This window comes from Nelumbo nucifera, chromosome 2 (genome assembly GCF_055504915.1).
Source record: "Nelumbo nucifera cultivar China Antique chromosome 2, China Antique-T2T, whole genome shotgun sequence".
NCBI classification, from domain to species: Eukaryota; Viridiplantae; Streptophyta; class Magnoliopsida; order Proteales; family Nelumbonaceae; genus Nelumbo; species Nelumbo nucifera.
In genome coordinates this window covers 47,805,424-47,821,170 of record NC_142650.1, presented here as the reverse complement: position 1 = coordinate 47,821,170, position 15,747 = coordinate 47,805,424, and the positions used below count along the sequence as shown (strand labels likewise).

The window sequence follows — 15,747 nt, the reverse complement described above, 5'->3', positions numbered from 1 at the left end:
GGCGTTTTAGCCCTTAGGCTGGAGGAGCGGCTTATAGTCCGTTCTCCTAGAGTTCACCTGTGCCGAAGAGGCGATAGGGTCTTATAGTGCCGAGACCATATTAGCCCGGCATCTTGGCCCTTAGGCTCTAGGAGTGGCTCGTAGCCTACTCAGTTGTTACAGGTAATACTATCTTAAGTTGACAATATTCCATGCCCGAGGTACCTATTTTCCTTCGAGGGTTTCGAGCTCGTATGTTCCTTCCCCGAGCACTCTTTTCACTCGGTAAGGTCCTTCCCAATTGGACCTGAGCTTGCCAACATCGGGCTCAGGTACCATAACTTTACGCAGGACCAGGTCGCCGACGCGGAGGTTCCGCTTCTTAACCCTAGCGTTATAGTACCGAGCTACTCTCTGCTGGTAAGCTGCAATCCTGATGTACGCAAGGTCCCTTACTTCGTCGAGGAGATCGAGGTTGGTACGTAGCTCATCTTCATTCGTCTTATCATTGTATGCTTCCAGTCGTAGCGTATGTACTTCAATTTCTGCCTAGATAACTGCTTCAGTGCCGTAGGTGAGATTGAAGGGAGTCTCTCCTGTGGCAGTTTTTTCCTCGAAGGATAGCTCTGTTTGTGACTTCTGCTTGACCGTTTGCTTGAGGATGTGCGACTGAAGTGAAATTCTGTCGGATTCCCATCTCTTGGCACCAGTTCTGGAATTTGATGTCCTCGAACTATTTGCCGTTGTCAAAAATCAACACCCGAGGTAACCCGAAGCGGCACACAATGTTCTTTCAAAAGAAGTGTTGGACGTTTCGGGCTGTGATTGTTACAAGAGGTTCAGCTTCTACCCACTTGGTGAAGTAATCCACTACTACTACTAAGAACTTCCTCTGGCTTGCCGCTGGTGGGAACGGTCCAAGTATGTCGATTCCCCATTGTGCGAAAGGCCACGGGCTGGTGAGATACTTGAGGTCGGCAGCAGGTTGGTGGTGGATATTGGCATGCTTCTGGCATTTGTCACATTTTCTGACGAGCTCGATGGCATCTACCTTCATTGTTGGCCAATAATACCCCTGTCGTAGTGCTTTTTGGGCGAGGGCCCTGCCCCCCAAGTGTCCACCGCACAAACCCTCATGAGTGTTGCGGAGTACGAGCTCGGCTTCGGTAGGTCACAGGCATCACAGGTAGGGAGCATGTAGGATCTCCGGTACAGCCGTTCGTCTATTATGGCGTATTTGGCTGCCTGGCGCTCTACCCTTCTGGCCGCATTGCGATCTGCAGGGAGGGTCCCATGTAGCAAGAAGCTCGCGAGCGGGTCAATCCAGATCGGCTCTCCTTGAACGACAGGAGCGCCTCCTCTGCCCCCCCCCCCCCCGAGAATGCTAGGCTGAGGCAGGTCCTCTATGTACACGGTTCTCATGGTGATATCACTGGTGCTATCTAACCTGGACAGGGCGTCGGCCTCAGCGTTCTTCGACCTCGGGATTTGCCTGATGAAGTGTGACTGAAAGTTGAGCAGAGCTTCTCTTACTTTGAATAAGTAAGCCACCATGGTTGGTTCGTGAGCTTCGTAATCTCCTGTGACTTGGTTCACTACGAGCTGAGAATCACTGCAGATGACGATGTGCTTGGCTTTTACCTCTCTAGCTAAAGCTAGTCCAGCGATCAACGCCTCGTATTCCGCTTCGTTGTTGGATGCCACAAACTCGAAGCGTAGCGCGTACTCCAATTTCGTGCCACTTGGGTCATGTAGAACTATTCCGGCTCCGCTACCCAGTTGGTTTGAGAAGCCATCTACATGAATGATCCAGGGCTCCTCATCCCAGTTCGCACCTGGCCTAACTAAGAGAGATGCCACACTAGGTGCTACCTCACAGGGCTCGGACTCAACCAGCCTGGGAGCTTCGAGCTCACCCGAACTGGGGATCTCGTGCTCAAGTGGCCTGGGGACTTCGAAGCTGAAAGTGCACTCGGCGATGAAATCTGCTAAGGCTTGGGCCTTAATAGTAGTTTGCGGCTTGTACTGGAGGTCGTACTCGCTGAGCTCAACGGCCCACTTCGTCAATCAACCAGAGACCTCGGGCTTAAGTAAGACATGCCTCAGAGGTTTGTCGGTGAGGATGATAACAGTATGAGCCTAGAAGTACGGGTGGAGCTTCCGAGCTACGATTACTAGTGCGTATGCTAGCTTTTCTATCTCCGGATATCTCGTCTCTGCTCCCTACAATACTTTACTAACATAATAGATGGGTCGTTGGACCCGATCTACTTCCTTTATTAGTACCGAACTGACCACTTTGTCGCTTGTCAAGAGGTACAGTTCTAAAACATCACCCTCCTCGGGCCGGGTTAAGATCGACACACAAGTGAGGTACTTCTTGAGCTCGTCAAATGCGAGCTGGCAGTCTCGGGTCCATTCGAACCCTTTTTCTTAAATGCCTTAAAGAATAACAGCGGTCCGCCGACTTGGACATGAAGCGGCTCAGGGCGGCTACGCGATCATTCAACCTCTAGACCTCCTTCAACTTCCGAGGTGGTCTCAAATCTAAGATGGCCTTAATCTTATCCGGGTTGGCCTCAATGCCGCGCCGGTTAACGATGTATCCTAGGAATTTACCCGAGGTAACACCGAAGATACGTTTGTTTGGATTCAAATTCATATTAAATCATCTCAGAATTTGAAAAACAGAAAGTAAGTCTTGTATTAATTCGTGTGAGAATTGAGTTTTGACGACCATGTCGTCTACATAACATTCTACTTTTCTGCCAATTAATGGCTCAAACAATTTATTTACAAGCCTTTGAAAGGTTGTCCCAGCATTTTTCAACCCGAAGGGCATAACCTTGTAACAGTATAGACCGAATTCTGTGATGAAGGCAGTCTTTTCTTCGTCTGCTGGGTCCATCTTGATTTGGTTATAGCTCAAATAGGCATCTAAGAAACTCAGCAACTTGTGCCCTGAGGTCGCGTCCACCAAGCGGTCGATTCTAGGGAGCGGGAAGCAGTCTTTTGGGCAGGCTCGGTTTAGGTCGGTGTAGTCAACGCACATGCGCCACTTGCCATTAGCCTTCTTTACCAGAACGGGGTTGGCTACCCAGCTCGGGTAATGGACTTCTCTTATGAAGTCAGTTACGAGGAGCTTCGCGACCTCCTCGTCGATCGCTTTCCACCGCTCCAGGGCTAGGTTGCGTTTCTTTTGTCTAACGGGCCTAACTACAGGATCAGTATTGAGCTTGTGAGTTATAAGGTCAGGGTCTATACCGGGCATCTCTACCGCAGGCCATGCAAAAATATCTAAGTTTTGAAGTAAGAAACTTACCAGTTCGGATCGTAGAGGTTCCTGGATGGAAGCACCGATCTGAAGCGTCCGAGCTGGGTCTGCTACTGAAGTCGGAACAGCGACAGTTTCTTCTGTGGGTGCAGCTTATTCTTCGCCTTGCTCCGTAGGCCACTCCAGTTCGAAGTCGTCGGTCACCTTGGTCTTTCCCTTTAGGGCGGCGACATACCACTTACGGGACTCGAGCTGGTCGGCCCGCGCTACCCCTACACCGAAGTCTGTAGGGAACTTCATTGCCAAATGATAAGTCCACCATCCGTAGGACATGGGTGATCGGTCGACCTATTATGGCGTTGTATGGGGAGGGGGTCGCGACCACCAGGAAGTCGTGGTTGAGTCTGACTACGGAGGGCCATGTGCCGACTTCCATAGGTACTGTTACTTTCCCAAGGGGCCTGACCTCCTCTCCGCTAAAGCCCACCAAAGGAGTGTTCACGGGCCTCAAGTCACTTCCCGGCAACTGAAGCTGGTCGAACGCGGCTTTGAAGAGAACATCTGCCGAGCTACCTGAGTCAACGAGGATGCACCTGACCTCGAAGTCGTTGATCCTTAGCTTTATGACAAGCGCGTCGTCATGGGGGTAGTGGACCCCTCGTGCATCGTCCTCCATGAAGAAGATTGGTTCTTCTGTCTTTGGCTGCTTCGGAGGATTTTGTTCTTCCCTGGAAGCTTCGCGAACTGACGTCCGAGCTGTTGCCGAGGTACAACCTGCAACGATCGAGCCTCCCACTATCACGTGGATGGTGCCCCGAACCGGTCTCTCTTCCGGAGGCTGCCTTTGTGACTGTTCGGCCGGCCTGCTACTGGACTCGGGAGCATCCTTACTGTGCTCCCCTTGCCGACCTACCTTATTATTATTATTATTATTATTTTGTACAAAATTCCTTAAATATCTGTGACGAATGAGCTCCTCTATCTCATCGCAGAGGTTCTTACAATTTTCGGTACTGTGACCGTGATCTCTGTGAAAACTACAGTACATTTTCTTATTTCACTCACTGGGATTCCCCCTCAGGCGGGGTGGCCTCTTCACATACGGGGCATCCTTGATTGCCATCAGGATTTCGGTCCGCTACAGGGACTCAAAACGACTGACCCGACTTTACCCCCCGAGCTGCATCCTTTTTCTTTCGGTTGTCCCCTTGGCTGGAAGGCTCTCCTTCTCTCTTCCTCTTCTTGGGCGCGCCCTCGCTCTTCTGGTTGATCTCTTCCTCCGTGGCTATAAATCTGTCAGCGAGCTTAAGGAATTCGGTTATGGTCAACGGTTGGTTGACGACCATGTGCCATTTGAACTCTTTATGCGTCACACCCTTCTTGGCTGCTGCAAGGCGAACGGCGGGGTCCAGGCGCGGTATCTGCAAGCATGCATCGTTGAACCGCTTGATATAGCCCCAGATGGACTCTTCCTCTCTCTGTACTATGTTGAGGAGGCTTTCTTCAGTTCGCGAGCACCGCTTACTGGTGACGAAGTGGGACGTGAAGGCTTGCGCGAACTGCGCCCAACTTCTTATCGATCCTGGTGCTAGGTTTCGGTACCATGTGCAGGCCACTCCTCTGAAAGTGGTGGAGAAGGCCATGTACATGCATGACTCACTGGCTCTCGCCAGGTACATCTGTGACTGGAAGGCGTCTACGTGATCATTTGGGTCAAACGACCCGTCGTACTTGTCGAGAGGGGGGATCTTGAAGTCCTTAGGCATTGGAACAGCCAGAAGCTCGGGAGACCGGGGGGATGGAACTGAAAGGAGGGGAGCCTTAACTTTGCCCGAGCTTACCTCTTCTCTGCCTCCGAGCTCGGGCAGGTTGTGGGTGGCAGATCGGCGAGCTTGGCGGCGGCGTCTCTGCTTCTAGGCGAGCTCTGCGTTGGTGCTGCTCACCTCCGTGTTATCAGGAATGGTTAGCACAGGAAGTAGCTCAGGCCGCTGGTGATGGCTGCGGACAGAGGGATCCTGGTTGGAATCTGTAGCTAGGATCTTGAACCGGTTTTCCAGAAGCGGGGTTTCGAACTTTGACTGCCGAGGTGATGTAGACCTGGCGAGCTGGGGTCCTCCCGACCTGACCACCCACGGTGGGACCGGGGTGGCCAGTCTTTCTTGTCTGCTGCAGGAGGAGGCCTGGCTCTTAGGGTGGTTTTGTAAGGCTTCTCCTTGGTGAGAAGGGCGTTCATCCTGGCGGCGGGACCTAACTCGCTATGAGGTTGGGTGCCAAGGAGGGAGCTGTGGCTGAAGCTGAGGCTGAGGCAGCTGAGGGAATTGTTGCTGGTAGTGGTACTGGGAGACATGGTGCAGCACTTGCTGCTGGTAAAGCTGGTGTTGCTGGAGCTGCTGCTGCTGCACTTGGGCTTGCATGGCCTGCATGCACTGCATCAGATCATCGAGCTGGTTCTGGCTGGTCGCCAGAGGGATGATAGTCGGTTTAGCAAAGGTCATTTCAACAGAGGAGGGAAGGGGAACACCCACAGGCGCCGCTGCTCGCAGCACGTTCAGACTGGGGACTCCATCCATCGAGAGGGGAATGGTGAACTACCCAATGCAAACCGTGGGAACCTGGGGTTGTTCCCTGGCGTTATTCATCTCCATGCTACGTCCGGCATTGCTTGAAGAAATCATGAGTGCTGAGTTTTCAGAGAAGAAAAAACTGTGAAGGTTTAGAGGAAGGCTTTTAGAAATGATTCCCAGCGCCAAATGATGGTGTGCAATCCGGTCACTCCTAGCTGGCACTTGCGTGGCTCCTGAAAGGTACCTGAGATGGAGAAGAAGAAGGATCCCTAGGGGCTTGCCCGGCGGGAACACTCCGACGCTTAAGTTAGTATTCTGTGGAAGAAGCAAGGAGAGGATCAAAGCTAAGAGTGCAGATAGCGCGAGTGATCGAAGTTACCCCTGTTCTTTGAGAGTAGGCTCCTTATAACAGAATTCCGTTGTATCAGGCCCACTGGCCTCTGACTGGGCAGGTATAACCGCCACTGTCAGCCTGCCGCAGCCGTTACAGGCAGGGCTGAGGTCGCACGCGTGGGGCCGTCATTGCAAGGTAGATGCCTGTCAGGTGTAAGGCACCCTCTAAAGGTGACAGGCACGACACTGTCTAACGAGGGACGTGGTTGCTGTCCCCATATTTGTCGGGTACAGTGGTCGAGCTGGAGATCTTCCTGCGATATGTTGAACTGCCCTTTCGCGAGTTACCCTGTGTCGGGCTATCCCGCAAGTGGCGAGCTGCCTGTGGCAAGCTATGCCGAGCTGTTTGGCCCGAGGTGTCCTCACCTCAGGGTACCTAGAGGCGGGTCGGGGTGTTTTTGTCTGGGAGTGGCCTGAGATTCACTAGGAGGAGCTCGGGTATTAGGAAAGGTCAGGGGACCCCGAGCTCGGAGGCAGCTTGGGGTGCCTTAGCCTCGGGGAGGAGGTGCAGGCTAGGCGGCTCCCAGCGACTAGCCTATCCCGCCGGGTTGCCGGGCTGAACTCGGTGGGACCTTCCCTCCAAGTTGCGGCTACGCTTGCTGTGCTGTCATGCTGAGTCATCGCTTGAACAAGGTCACGCTCACGTATACCCGTGCTACAAGGTCGGGCCAAATCACCCTCCATCACCAATAAATACTTTGGACCATTAAGTCTAGACTGATCCAAGTTAATATCTTATTCGACCATCTAATGCATTCAAATTTGTTTTAATTGGGATGGATCTGACCCAAACCCGGTCCATTAACCCTCCACCCCCTTATTAACAAGATCAGAACACCCTTATTTTAGCTGAGTTTTTCTTTTTTTTTTTTTGAAAAATATCTGAGGTAATATTAATTAATATTACTTCACTTTGGAATGTACTTCCATTAAAAGGTTAGATATATGGTAGGGTATACGAGTTTCCCATTCTTGTAAGCAAAGCCAATTTTTCATTTAGGCTGCATTTGTTTGATGTATAAATTCAAATTTCACACTATGGAAAAAATGAATTAATTTAGTGATCGGTGGAAATTAAAAAGGATTCGGTGAGATGGTGCAGAGGAGAAAATGATCTACTGAGGAGGAGAGAAGCAAGGGAAGAAGAAGAAGAAAAAAGAGGAGAAAAGAGAAAGAGAGAACGAAAGAGGATGAAGAAGAAGAAAAAGAGAAAAGGGGCTGATTAGACTACCTTGTTCTGGGTCCTCTCCAGCTCTCCTTCGGAGGTGGGTTTAAATCTGTCTCTGCAACCAGTTAAGCGGCGATGACGGAAAGAGAAAAAAGGGGGGGAAGAAGAAGGAGAGAGAAGGAGAAGAAAGAGAAAGAAAGAACAGTTAATTTTACATCAATAATTTTGATATATATATTATATCGATTATCGATGTAAATAAAATTCAAAATAAAATTTTATATCGATTTTCAATGTAAAATTACATGTTTAACAAATGCCAATAAAATTAAACCAAAGTATAAAATTTACCCCGATCAATTTTCCACCCCAAACAAACGTAGCTTTAATTAAAAAAAAGAAACGTGTAGGTTAATTAAGAGACTGGCTTAAAGCACATTGTTATAAAGATAAAGAGACTGTGATGGAGGATCTAAAGTAGGAAATATCTCCATCATCATAATTGTCATTTATTCAATAAGTTCCATACGTTGTCCTTGATAACATCATTAAATCAAGGTTGTGTTTGGTTTCGAGGAAACGGTAGGAAAAGGGTCATATATAAATTTCTTTTTTCTTTTCCTATCTTTTTGCTTCAAAACAAACACAACCTAAGGATTCTTCCTCGTCCATTGTTGAAGATAAGGATGAGGAGGAGCTGAATAAGAACAAATTTTGATGATCCGATTTATGATGCGTTGTTTTGGTGTAAAGTCAGTATTCTGGTCTCAAGTTAAGGTCGCCACACCGTCATGACAGTTGGCAATGCGCTGGATTGGCTGGAGTTATAAATGTTCCTCGCCTTTTAATTTCTAACTAACAATGTATATACGTAACTCATGCAACTTGGAAATAATAACATGTGCATTGTAATGTTGACGCGTAATATGTAGGGTAAGGGGAGGGTAGGTAGGATGTCCTTTAATTTGATGGAAGGATGAAAGAGTTTTGCTTTTCGTGGATGCAAATCGCCCATTTCTTTATGTCTATGTATGTATGTCACGGAATGGCATGTTGTATTTACCTACCCCACCTGGGATAAGATGACGTTGATATATATTGATTTTAAATAAAATTATTTTTTATTCATAATGCACGGATTTTATTAAGTAAATATAAATATATAAGAGTATATAATTATTTTATATATTAATTTTTCAATGATTAATTCGATTGAATTCAACCTAAGTTGATCAGTTTTTTAGTATTTTCTGATTAATTATGGTTCAGCAATTTTTCAATCCAACCAAGTTAGGTCAGTTTCGATTTAGCCATTTGTAAACTGATCAAAGCTGAACCGGTCCTACCATAGATATATATTAATGTTTTATATTTTAAATATAATTTTTAATACAAGAAAATGGGAAAATTCCCATATTTCTAAGTTTAAAATATTTTATATCATAAATTTATTTTTTGAACTTATTTATTAATAATACCACTGTAATTTATTAAATTTAAATTTAATTTTTAAGTTTAAATATCTTAAACAAACAAACCAAACTGAAAATAGATCCAAATTGATACAACCCGAGTTAGTGGGTTTTCACTAATGGTCAGTCGGTTTCGAGTGACAAAATCCTAACCTAACCAGGTCGATTTGGTTGGTAAAATAGCCTGCAACCGAACTGAGCCAATCTTTGAACACTCTTAATTTCAAATAAATTAAAAGTCTAATATCCAATAAATAATAATAGTTTAATCTCTAATAGTTATTGAAATTTTATAGCAAAAATACACAACTATTAAAAATAAATTTATACTGAAAATACAATAGATATCTAATAAAAATACAATAATTACAAAAATACAATAAATACTGAAAAAATATTAAATTACTTAATAAATAGTGTAATCTCAAATAATACTTTAATTTCTAATATATATTAATCAATAAATTATAAAAATACATAATCACTAAAAATAAATTTATAAAAAATCAATAAATACAATAAATTTGATATCAAAAGTTAATAATAGTTGTTTAATCTCTAATAGTTATTGACAGTTTTCTATTAGATAACAAAATAAAAATAGATTTATAAATAATTATTGAAAACATATTCATCAAAAAATGCAATAAATAATTACTGAAAATACAATAAATATTAATTTATTATATATAAATATGTAATGAATATACACTATTATTGTGAAATTATTACTAATAAATATTAATTTTTTAAAGTTATTTTCTATAATTATTAATTGATATAACTAAAATTAGTTATTTACAATATTGCTTAGTTATTTAAATAATATTGTTTTTAAAATTTTTAAAATATTAATTATTTATTAAATTTAATAATCCATAAAATTATAATTAGTACTATTATTACATAATTTGTTATTAATTTTGAAAAATATTAAATTATTGTTAATATGAATATTATAAAATCTATTATAATTATTTTTCTACTTTTAAGAATTTTTTAATTTATTACATAATTTTTTTATTTTTTAAATATTTAAATAATATGTAAAATATTTAAATTTTTTTATTATTTGAATTTTATTTATTTTAAAGTTATTAAATAATATTAAATATTTTCTTATATAATTATTTAGTTATTTTAATGTTTTGTTATTTATGATATTTAGTTATTGAAATATTTAAATATTTTTTAAATTTTAGATTTTTATTATTTGAATAACATTTAAATTAATTAATTCATAAAATTAGAATTTATATTGTTACTACATATTTTCATGATGAATTTTGTAAAAATATAGACTTATTAATGATGATGCGTGATCTGGCATTTTCCTACTGGAGGGCAACTCAGAGGTCGAGTTGAGTAGGTCACACCTAGTCGAGCTGCAAAAAGAGAAATATCACACATGGAGATTTTAGAGAGAGCAAAAGAGCTAGAGAGTTGCGAGAGCTAAATTGCACATACCTCTTGAAGTTGGAAATGAGACATTTATATAGGTATTGTTTGGCATGAGATCCACACACCACATCCGAGATCTCCGGGAAGACGTGGTTGACTGGTCCGAAGTCCTTAGAGGTAGTTTCGCATATAGACTAGGCTTTTGTGCCTTCCTTCGGAACATTCAGTATGGGAGCTGACTTCTGGAGGACCTAGGAATGATGGGACGCCCGCAAAGGAGATCGGCGAGCACGTCTTGCAAGTCGCCACTTGATCCTCGGTCAAGTCGGCAAGTTCTTGAGGGAGGTCACTCCCCACACTAAGGTCACTTCAACTAGTACCGACGAGGTACCACAGATCGGCAAGTCCTCGTGGAGGTCACTCCTCACGTCAAGGTCCCTTGGAACAGTAACGACGAGGAACCATAGGTCGGCCCTAGACAAGGTGATGCTAGCCACCCAGTCGAGGTGCCTGAGTTGCATATGTGGTGTCCTGGACTGGAATAGGGGTACCATAGGTCGTCCACAATATTTTCTCGTGGATGGTGTGGACAGCTTGTGGAAAGGTTTCAATGTAACACATCCAATTACTCTTATTTTATTTATCTTTTAAAAATTTTTAAATTTTTAATATTTTAATATTTTATAAATAAAATAATAATTTTTAATGTTAATTCTAGCATAAGTCTGACAGTTCTCCTTCTTAACTCTTTTTTCATTATTTAAATATTATTTTTTTAATAATTTTATTAATAAAATAATATTTAAAATATTACTTTTTATTTTAAAATAATATTTTTTAATTATTTAAAAAAATGCAATTGTTGTCCACATATTGATGCCTTTTTTTCAATTTATTTACCATATAAAATGCAAAGCTTAGACATTTATGATCAACTGTATAAATCTCCCATAAAATGTATATGAGATACATGGAATCAAAAGGTGTGGTATGGATTGATCTGGTCCACACAATCTAATCTATCCACAATTCAAAACAGATGTGGACTATGGTGTGGTATTGATTGGTCACACAAGGTGTGGTATGGACTAGTCTATACCCATCATTTTCTCATCCACACTAAAGAACAAGACCATATCTACTCTTCACATAGGGCGCCTCACACCGACCTCACATGCACATCCTACAATGCATTGGGAACTGATGCTGCTTGATCCGAGGTAATTCTTGAACCAAGGTCGCAGTCAGATAATCCTGCCAACTAGGTGAAGCCGAGATCGAAGGATGATGTCGTGCTCCAAGATCTAAAACCAAGAACAAGGTCAGAGGCCCAAAGAGTCATTCCCCGAATAGGTACTCCGATGTTCAAGTTAGTGAAAGAGGATGAGTGGTTGGGCTGAACAGTTGGGAGAACAGTATTGGTCCAAGCAGAGTAGTAATATGAAAGTCAAAAGTTGGATCCCTTACCTTGAGGGGGAGGTACCTTTTATAGCCAAAAATCCATGTCCTAGTCGGATGAGGCTTCTAAGGTTGTCGGGATGAGGTTTCCTGTCGAGGTCTTCAAGATAAGACCTAATCCCCAGCGGAGTTGTCCTCATCCATACGATGCTCTCCTGTCTTGGTCGTGCTTATCCACATGACGTGGCCGAAGTGATAAGGCGGCTACAGAGGTGACATGTGGCACCTGGGGCCAGCTCAACTATAACCCAAACACCACTCTCCCATAGTTTCTGAAGTTGAGGAGTGTAGTGCTCGGTCGCGGTGTGGCATGGAAGAGCTCGTCGATTCTTGGCTGAGGAACTTGAGTCTGAAGTTGGTTGAGTGTGCCATTTGAGCGGGGGATCTCAAAATTGAACCAGTTTTTTGGGTGAACCGGCTGACCCAACGCTTGTGTCATGCTGATGGAAGCGACATTTTGCCTTCCTGAGGCTACATGTGTGCGAAGGTCAGTGGCATCGTTTCGTCTTCCTGAGTTGTCCGAGGATGGCGTTTGATCTACGTCGTTGATTTGGATCACTAGGAGCCCTATAAAAAGGGTGTGAAGAGTCGTGTCACTGAGCTGAAGGAGGTGCGAGAGAAGTAGAAGAAGGAGGCCGACAAAAGGGTGGCTCGGGCAAGAGAGGAAGCAGTTGCCTAATTCAAGGCCTCGAAAGAGTACATGAACGAGATGGATGATTTTTCCGTGCACTCCTAGGAGGCAGGGTTCTACTTTTTCTGAGATAAGGTTCTGCGTCGACTCCGCGATGCCACCGAGGCCGAGGAGCACCCTACCGCCGACGAGTGAAGCGTCTCCTATTACACGGTGGATGTGCCTGTGAGGCGCTCATGTGTGAGGAGCAGATTCCGTCTCCTAAAGAACACCGCACATGTCATTATGAAACTGAAACCCATTATAAAAGTATAAAAGTGGGATCCGCCCTTAAGAGATGTGCGGTATGAGATGACGTTGATACAGGGTTGAAACGTGTTTTGTTGATAGGTGATCCGAAATCTTTAATTTTTACGCGTGTCAGATATTCATTTCACTTGCTGTTGTGTCATATATTTGTTTATATACGGTTAGACCGGAGCATTCATGCGGCGCAACGCTGACGGTGACGCGGTTGTGTCGATTTCCTTCGTCCTTAGCAGATACTTAAAGGACGTGGCAGGGATTGATTTACCCACCAAACCATGACACTTTTTGTTTGGTCCATCATGCATTTGAGACTCATCAGTCATCACCCATCATGTCTGAGATGTGCAGAGACAGTGGAGATCCGGCCTCTACTCTACTCTCTCTCTCCGTCTCTCGTTAAATGATGTCGTCAGAGGAACCGGTGGCTTTTGCAATTTTGGGCTCCCAAGACCTAAGGTAATCTCGTGAGTTACGCATATCCATACTCCCCAGTCCCCTCCGGCGACGGTTGGTTGGTTTGGCAGTTTTAGCCGTTACCCCCGTGACCGTGTGAAGTGGGTATTGGCCAACGGAAAAAGGAAAATTAATTAATACACTTCGCATGCTCCATATTTTCGAGGGGTACATCCCACATTCATTGATTGTCTCATTGTCTGCCATATCTCAGGTGATTCACGAAAATGCCATTTCACTTTCACTTTTCTCGTTCTGTGTGAAGGCACATTAACCGCCGCGATTACCGTTGATAGTTGTTAATGATTATGTCCAATGTATAGCAGTATATAGAATAGATCAGGATTCGGGAATATAATCATTAAAGTAAAGAGGACGGAGCAGAGACCTGGAATCTAATCCCGCTGCCATTAGGAGTGGGGTTAAGGGAATGGAGATGGGCTATCCCTCTTGTGTAGTCCCATGAAGCGAAAAAACAAAAGAGAACGCACACTCGCGAATGAGAGGCGAACACAAGTTAACCGCGAATTAACGGAAATTTTCTTCGTTATTAATATTTTAGTTGGTTGAACCGGTTATGGAGGGGAAGAAGAAAAAGAGAGAGATGGAATGCACGTGTTGAAGCAGGGTTCTTTGCAGGACTCTACGCAAAGCTCTCTGGTGCCGGGAAAGCCAAAAGCAAGTCAGCCATTACCGGTGAAAAAACCCTACACCCGGAAACTCCTCGACAGAGATGCCCCCGACCCCAATGAGTCTCCGTCTCTTCCCCAAGATTACTACGCGGTTCCGCCACTAACCCCTGCCATCGCCTGGGCAGCGACAGCTAGAAAACCCCTGCAACCCATGTCGACCTTCGATTCCTTTATGGCTCTGACGGTGGTGGTGCTCCTGATGGTTCTGTTATTCATGGGTTTCTTTTCTATCTACATCCGCCGCTTTACGGAGGAGAATGTCTTGGAACTTTGTCAAGTAGGAGAATGGAGAGGAGATGAAAAAGAGAAAAGGAGAAGAAGAGAAGAAGAATACGTCGTCACCGGAGCTCTGTCACTGTCGATGATTCGTCGGAGTTCTGTCGCTGCCGATGGAGGAAGGGTTTGGTGTATGGGCAGGGTTCGGTGGAAAGAAATTGAAGAAAGGAATCAAATAAATGGAGCCTTTTGTCTGTGTTCTAGACCGGTTCGCGCACGTGGACACAAACCGGTTCGTCGCCGTGTGAACCGCTCGATTGAACCGACCAGGCCACGTTAACGTTGGCCTGGTTGACGTGTTGGTTTTCCATTCACGGGTGCACAAAACTCAGTATCCAAATTAAAAAGTTTCATGGATGAAGAGTCTACATCTGCCCCCATAGAACACTTCCTAAAACGGCCCATAGCATCCATTGAGAACATCTTTTTATTTGTCATTAAGAGATGTTTTTAACACACAGTTGAGATGTGGTGCAAGACGTTTTTCTTTTCTTGGATACATGCTGTGGAGGTAGATGTGACTTCGATTTGAAGGTGCCAATCAACTAATTGTAGTGGATGCTTGAGATCGAATCCTGCTTGCGCCTGCATTGGGGGTTATGGGTGGGGGCATGGACTATCCTGTTGTATAGCTCTTCAAAAAGAAATCAAAAAATAAAACAACATCCATCAATTAATTGGGATAAATTTCATAATAGAATGGGTAAATATAGATATAGATATATAATAGATTGGTAAATTGTTGAAACCTTCCCTAAAGTTTTTGACCATTGTTGAAATCTCTCTTGAACTTTGGTAATTGCAATAGCCTTCTCTTAACTTTTTTTATATAGTTGCAAGTAAACCCCTTATGTTATAGGGAAAATTCCCGATTAATACCCTATACTTTGGGTCTAGTTAGGGGTGAGCATTATTCGGTTAAAACCGAAATACCAAACCAAAAATTTTGGTTTTGGTTTTTCGGTTTTTGGGTAATTCGGTTTGGTTTTTTTGATTTTTAGAGTTAGAAATTCAATTAACCGAAAAAACCAAAATAACCAAAATTCATTATATAATATGTAATATAACATATATTATATATAATGTATTATAATGAAATTCAATTTCATAATATATTATAATATATATTATAGGTTATAATATATAATATTATATATATATTAATTAAATTCGGTTTTTAACTAAAAACCTAACTGAAATTTTTTATTTTAGTTATTTCGGTTTTCTTGTAATTTGGTTTTTAAAATTTCAATTTATTTGGTTTGTTTTTTAACCGAATGCTCACCCCTAGGTCTAGTGTCACTTTGGTCCTCGAACTTTAAAATGCGATAATTCAATACCCGAACTTTCAAAACGTGACAATCCAATACCTTTTGTTAATTAGCTGTTAATTAACCGTTAAGTGATATTTTAAAAAGACACAATGCCCTTCAAGTGTCATCTAATTTTCTTTATCAACTATCCAAACATTGACAAAAAAATTAATAGTCCCAAATCCTTGCCTCTTCTATTTAAGAAAGTTGGGGTCACGAGAATGCCCACTCAAACATAACCCCAACTTTCTTGAATGGAAGAAGCAAGGATTTTGGGACTGTTAATTTTTTGTCAACGTTTAGATAGTTGATAAAGAAAATTAAATGACACTCAAGGGGCATTTGTGTCCTTTTCAAATGTCAC

The 15,747-nt window shown here is 43.3% G+C and overlaps 1 long non-coding RNA gene across 1 annotated transcript; it reads left to right on the top strand.

The window, feature by feature from the left end:
- Positions 1 to 11,250: 11,250 nt before the first annotated feature.
- LOC148802179 (uncharacterized) lies at positions 11,251 to 14,105 on the top strand. Its single transcript, XR_016082777.1, has 2 exons — positions 11,251 to 13,105; positions 13,317 to 14,105. It is a non-coding gene; the product is annotated as an uncharacterized LOC148802179 (long non-coding RNA).
- The last annotated feature ends 1,642 nt before the right edge of the window (positions 14,106 to 15,747 follow it).